General features: G+C 40.6%; 1 pseudogene; it reads left to right on the forward strand.

Annotated features, from left to right (window-relative positions):
- Positions 1–1395: 1395 nt before the first annotated feature.
- Positions 1396–2796, forward strand: LOC143663937 (26S proteasome non-ATPase regulatory subunit 12-like; annotated as a pseudogene).
- The last annotated feature ends 3782 nt before the right edge of the window (positions 2797–6578 follow it).

Consider the following 6578-nt stretch of genomic DNA (forward strand, 5'->3'; position numbering starts at 1 on the left):
CACCTCCCCAAGGGTTCTTCTTACTGCGAATGCTTTTTGTTGATGTGATGGATGAGCAGTCAGCTCAAACCAGCCTAAGTCAGTTCAAATGACGAAAATTGGTCCAAACCTGCCAAGACCTGCCACTATGTGCTCGGTTTGTTGTATGTCAGGTGAAACCAACTAAAACCAGCTCAAATTGGTCCAAAACAAATCAAAATGGAATAAGTCCGTCTAAGCTTGAATAGTCTTTCAACCTTTCCAATTGCCTTCAAAGCCTCCTTTTGGTTTCTTAGGAGAGCACTGCTTGTACAATAAGTTCACACTCCCAAGACTGCACAGCCTTGACCAGGCATTGGGCAGCCCGACTCACACGGACTCTATTTCAACACATTCTGTAGCATCGAAAATCTGCCAAATGATACAACTGGTTACATTTTGTCTTAAGTTTCTTTTGGCTCCATGAAAACCAATTTCAAACTAATTGACTAAAAGAGGGGGTTTCCAGGCAGGAAAGTAAAGTGACTCAGAGAAGCCAACAAGGATCTGGGCCTCAGGAAAGACAGAACCAGGAACCAGAAAGCCATCAGAGCTGAGGTGACTCTCACAGTCTCTCACCTTCATTCTGGTTTCACTCTGACGTGGAAATGGAGGCCCAGGTGGGAAAGTGGCTTACCCGGAGCCGACAACAGGAACAGAGCAGCACCCCAGGATGTTGAGAAGTCACTGTGTAGATCTGAGAGGGCAGAGGCTGATTTTCCTACCCTGTCCCCCCCAAACCATTGGGAAGCCCCCAGGCCCTCCCTGGTTCAACCTCAGGTGCACAGTGATCTCATCTGAAGTCCTGAGAGGTCTTGTGAGTCCAGGAAATATATGGTTTGAGGACCCTCTTTAAGATTTCATTTAAAAAAGAGAAACAGTGGTTAAAAAAAGAGAGAGCAAAATTATGAATATGAAATTGTTATGACCCTGTCATTGAATCTTGAAAAGGACCTGAGAGAGTGAATGTCCCTGAGGCCTAAGTGTCATTAGCTTCATGATCAATCTGCCTCTGTGTGGAAACAGAGAGGGGCAAAGCCCTTGAGGAAGAAGTCCTTGACTTCAAACCCGGGCATTCCCTGCAAACTGCTGTCCCCTGAGACCAGTCAGGAGGTTTCGGGGACCAAACCTCAGGCTCCAGGCTCAGAGGGCCAGATGCTGTGGTCAAAAGGGGGCTGAGATGACAAGGGAATGCGAGGCGGCCTTGCACCAGAGAGGTTTGTTATCAATTGGTTAAGCATCTCAAGATGAAATCATCCTGAATTTAGGGTGGGTCATAAATCCAGTGGCTGGGTGTCTTTAAAGGAAGAGGAGAGGGTGTGGGTGATAAGGGGTGGCCAAACCAGGGGAACATCAAGGGATGCTCAGGCAGGGACCATGGCGGAGGGCGGCTTGGAGTGGGCTGATGGATGCATCGTCAAGATGGAGTTGGACCCTAGCGCCACTGTGGATCAGTGTCTGCCCAAGCGTGAGAAGGTGGCCAAGGAAGGAAGACTTCAAGAAGTCTTGAAAAAAAAAAAAAAAGATGACAAGTGAAGGCCATGTGAAGATGGAGACTGAAACCCTTCTCTTTGGAAAAATAGACCCATACAGTTTCTGATATGGTGTCTACATCCCGTATCTTAGTTGCAACAGCGAAGATGTGCTATGAGGCTCAAGAATGGGATTTATTTATTGAAAACATTATGCTTTTGTCAGAAAGGCACAGTCAGTTAAAACAAGCTGTTGCAAAAATGGTTCAACAGTGTTGTAATTATGTTGAAGAAATCACAGACCTCCCAGTCAAACTTCAATTAATCGATGCTCTATGAATGGTCACAGAAGGAGAGATTTATGTCGAAATTGAGCATGCTCGACTGACATTAGCAACTATAAAGAAACAAAATGGCGATGTGAAAGAGTCAGCCTACTCTTGTAAGAGTTACAGGTGGAAACCTATGGGTCAAAAGAAAAGAAAGAGCAAGTGGGGTTTATTTTGGAGCAAATGAGAGTCTGCCTAGCTGTGAAGGATTACATCCGTACACAAATTATCAGCAAGAAAATTAACACCAAATTTTCCCAGGAAGAAAATACAGAGAAATTAAAGTTGAAATATTATAACTTAATGATTCAGCTGGATCAACATGAGGGATCCTATTTATCTATTTGTGAGCACTACAGAGCAATCTATGACACTCCCTGTATACAGGCAGAAAGTAAAAAGTGGCATCAGGCTCTGAAAAGTATTGTTCTCTCTGTTATCTTGGATCCATTTGACAATGAACAATCAGATTTGGTTCACCGACTAAGCAGTGACAAGAAGTTAGAAGAAATTCCTAAAATACAAGGATCTTTTAAAACTTTTTACCACAATGGAGTTGATGCATTGGTCCACACTTGTTGAGGATCATGGAATGAAATTAAAGGTCTATTGAGAGTCCTGCAACTGATGTTTCTGGTTATGCAAAGGAAGGTGAAAAGAGGTAGAAAGACTTGAACAGAGTTGTTGAACACAATATTAGAGTAATGGCCAAGTATTATGTGAGGATAACAATGAAGAGGATGGCACAACTTCTTGATCTGTCTGTTGATGATTCAGAGGCTTTTCTCCCGAATCTAGTAGTTAACAAGACCATCTTTGCTAAAGTAGACAGGTTGGCAAGAATTATCAACTTCCAGAGACCCAAGGGTCCAAATAATTTCTTAAATGACTGGTCTCAGAAACTGAAGTCATTGATGTCTCTAGTTAAAACTATACAGCTCATAGCCAGAGAGGAGATGATGCATAATCTACAATGAGGGTCTCAGTGTCCCTGATGCTTTTAGAAAAGGGTTAAAATTGGAAGGAATTTTAAAAAGAGACTATTATCGTGATGTATATGTTGGGTATCTTCCCCATCTATTCTCAACACCTTTGTCTAAAATTTAAAAGATAGTGGATATGTTTGAGGCCCTTTTTAATTTTTAGAATCCCTGATTTCATTCATTGTTTAACTTTATGTTTGTAATTGGTGTGAAAATATAACATTTTTATTATCTGAGTACTCAAAAAATTGTGTCATAACTTACCCAAATATATTTTCTATTGTTGGAAAAAAAAAAAGAAGAGGAGAGGACAGGCGAAGGCCATGTGAAGATGGAGGCAGAGTTCAGAGTGATGCTGCCACAAGCCAAGGATGCCTGTGGTCACCAGAAGCTGGAAGAGACAAAGAAGAGTTCTTCCCCAGAATCATCAGAGGAAGCACAGCCCTAGTAACACCTCAATATTATATTAACTATATAACTGTGAGAGAATACATTTCTGGTGTTTTAAGCCACCTGATTTGTGGCTCTGAGACAGCAGCCCCAGGAAACTGATACAGTGGCTCAAACCTTCAGGGATCATCCCACAGCATGTAAATGATGCTCCTCCTCTGCTCTGTGTCACACCATTCTAAAACACAACCCTCCCCATCCCCAACCTAGGCCACTTTCATCTCTCACCTGTACTACAGCAATGGCTTTATCCCAACATGTCAATTAAGCTAGCTTTTTAGCTATACCTTTTCATCACACCCTGTACTGTTTCTTTAGTACAGTTGCATTTTTTTTTTTTTTTTGCAACTGTGCTGGTCCTTCTATTTCAGCATCTCTGTCATTTACTCATGGTGCTTTGTTTCTTAGTGTATTTTGTAATTTGGGATCATGAGATCATTTTTTCTAAGCTTGATGATGTGACTCCCCAGAGCAGATTATGCTTGCTTTTGCCAGGCATCCCCAGGATATTACCAGCCATGGACCACTTTGTACATTAGTTTCTTAGTCTGGGGAGTTCTCAGACCACAGAAAAAAATGTAAATTCTCAAGGGAGCATTTTTTTTTCTCCTACAATCCAGAGCGCAAGTCAAGATAAACACATATGCCTGTTTTTCTTTCTATGCTGAGGGTGGGTGGGTAGGGAACTGTGCTGGTTTGAGACTGTTGTGTACCCCAGAAAAGCCATGTTCTTTTTCCTAATTCAATCTTGTGAGCACAGATGTACTGTTATAGGTGGGACATTTTGACTAGGTGGTTTCCATGGAGATATATCTCCACCCTTTCAAGGTGGGTCTTAATCTGCTTACTGGAGTCCTTTAAGAAGGAACCATTTTTGGAAAAAGCTTCAGAGCTGACACAGACAGAGACATTTGGAGATGCAGAAAGAAAATACTGCTGTGGAAGCTGTTTAAAACTAGAAGCCAAAGGACCAGCAGACGCCAGCCAGGTGCCTTATCAGCCAACAAAGGTATTTCACACCATCCGCCTTTTTTGAGTCAAGATATCTTTCTCTGAATGCCTTAGTTTGGATATTTTTATTGCTTTAGAATTGTAAACTTGTAACTTAATGAATCCCTTTTATAAAAGCCAACCCATTTCTGGTATATTACATTCCAGCAGCATTAACAAAACTAAAGCAGGAGCATGGATTTTTTTTCTAGTCCACCGTTTTACTGAGGGTATACCACTACAAGGGTTTTGGATTTCTGGGGGAGTCTCAGATTCAGATACTTATCTTCCTCTTGCCAGGTATCCTGAACCCAGATGACTGTTAAAATCCAAGTAAGTCTTCTAGTCAGCCAAGATGGTGGGAGTAAGACATTCATTCCAGGGTGTCACTCTCCCACAGAATCTGTGAACAACTAGCAAAAATTGACAGAGCCCTCTTCCTCAAACATCTGGAAAACAGTTAAAGAATTGCAGTAACTGTGTGAGCACCAAATTAAGATGACTCCATTTAAAAAATAGTAGAAGCAGCTTGAGGTCCCATGCTGCCCCTCACCCCTCCACCCAGCATGGTGTGGAGCTAGCCTATGCTCCATTGGGGGTCCCTGCTCGGGAGGGGGCATAGCAACACCTTTACACATACTGGGGAGCCTGTATGTCTGTGACAGTGTGTTGGGTGGTAGCCTGAATCACTGTTCCAGAAAATTGTCTCTGGCTCAATCTCCCAGACCTTGTCCTTCAGCCAGAAGTAGCCTGTAGACAGTTAAGGCAGTGTAAGAAATGGCTCAGCCCATGTGGGTTGGGGACAAAGGATTACCTACATTAAGTCACAAAATAGAGCATTTGGGAAGGAGGGAAAATCTATTTCACAGGTCATAGAAGGGGCACTCATGTTCCTGTAAACAAAGGACTTCCTAAGGCCATGAGTAAGCAGAAGTCCAGGAAAAGACACAGGCGCAGAAAATATGGGAAGACCCTGCACTCACATTCACCTTGGACTGATCTTCTTGATAGGAAGACGAAACACTGAAGGAGAGCGCCAGCCAATGCAGAACAGATTGGCAAAGACTATGAAAGGTGATTTTTTTGTTTGTCAGAAAAAAATTGCTAGGGATATGGGAAAACACTTTGAGATGAATGAAAGTGAAAACACAGCACACCAGAATTTATGGAGCAACAAAAGCAGTGCTCAGAGGGAAATTTATAGCTGTAAATAACTTCATTAAAAAAAAAAGAAGAGAGATCTTAAATCAGTAAACTCAACTCACACTAGGAGGAACTAGAAAACAAAGTAAACTAAACCAAAAATGGGCACAAAGGAGGAAAGATTAGAGCAAAGATAAACAAAGTTGATATTAGAAAAACAATAGAGAGAATCAACAAAACTAAAATGTGGTTCTTTAAAAGGTCAAAAAATTAATGAAACTTTAGCTAGGCTAAGAGAAAAAGAAAGAAAATGCAAATAACTAAAATTGAAATGAAAGTAAGAACGCTACTACTAAACTTACAGAAATTAAAAGGATTCTAAAAGAATATGATGAATCAGTAATCAAAAATCTTCTAGGACAATACAATGGTGGCTCAGTGACAGAATTCTGACCTGCCATGCCGGAGACCCAGGTATGATTCTCAGAGCCTGCCCATGCCAAAAACAAAACAAAACAAAACAAAAACTTTTTTTTTTAATAAGAAAATTAAAAAATTTCTGGTCTAGGACCAGAAACCTTCGCTGTTGAATTTTACCAAACATTTAAGGAATAATTAACGCCAATCCTACTCAAACTTTTCCAGGAAAAAAAAATACAAACACATTCTATGAAGCCAGACAAAAACATCACAAGAAAACTAGAGAACAATAACCCTTATGAACATAAAAGTGAAAATCCTCAGCAAAAATACTAGAAAACTGAATCCAACAGCACATAAAAAGGAGATTATACTCCAAGACCAATTGAGATTTATCTACAGAATGCACGGTGGATTCAACATAAGAAAATCAATACATGCAATACACTACATAAATTAAATGAAGAGGAAAAAAACACATGATCAACTCATTTGATGCAAGAAAAACATTTAACACAATTCAATGCCCTTTCATGATAAAAACACCCAGCAAACTAGAAATAGGAGATAGCTTCCTTAACATGACTAAGGGCATTAATGAAAAACCTACAGATAACACCATACTCAACGATGAAGGACTGAAAGCTTTTTATGATGTGACCTGTGATTGAGAAAACCTTGTGTTTGACACTCCCTTTATCTTATGTATGGACATAAGAGTAAAAAAAAAAGAATAAATAAATAAATAATGGGGAGGGAATAAGGGGTAAAAA

This window comes from Tamandua tetradactyla, chromosome 2 (assembly GCF_023851605.1).
Source record: "Tamandua tetradactyla isolate mTamTet1 chromosome 2, mTamTet1.pri, whole genome shotgun sequence".
In the NCBI taxonomy this organism is placed as follows: Eukaryota; Metazoa; Chordata; class Mammalia; order Pilosa; family Myrmecophagidae; genus Tamandua; species Tamandua tetradactyla.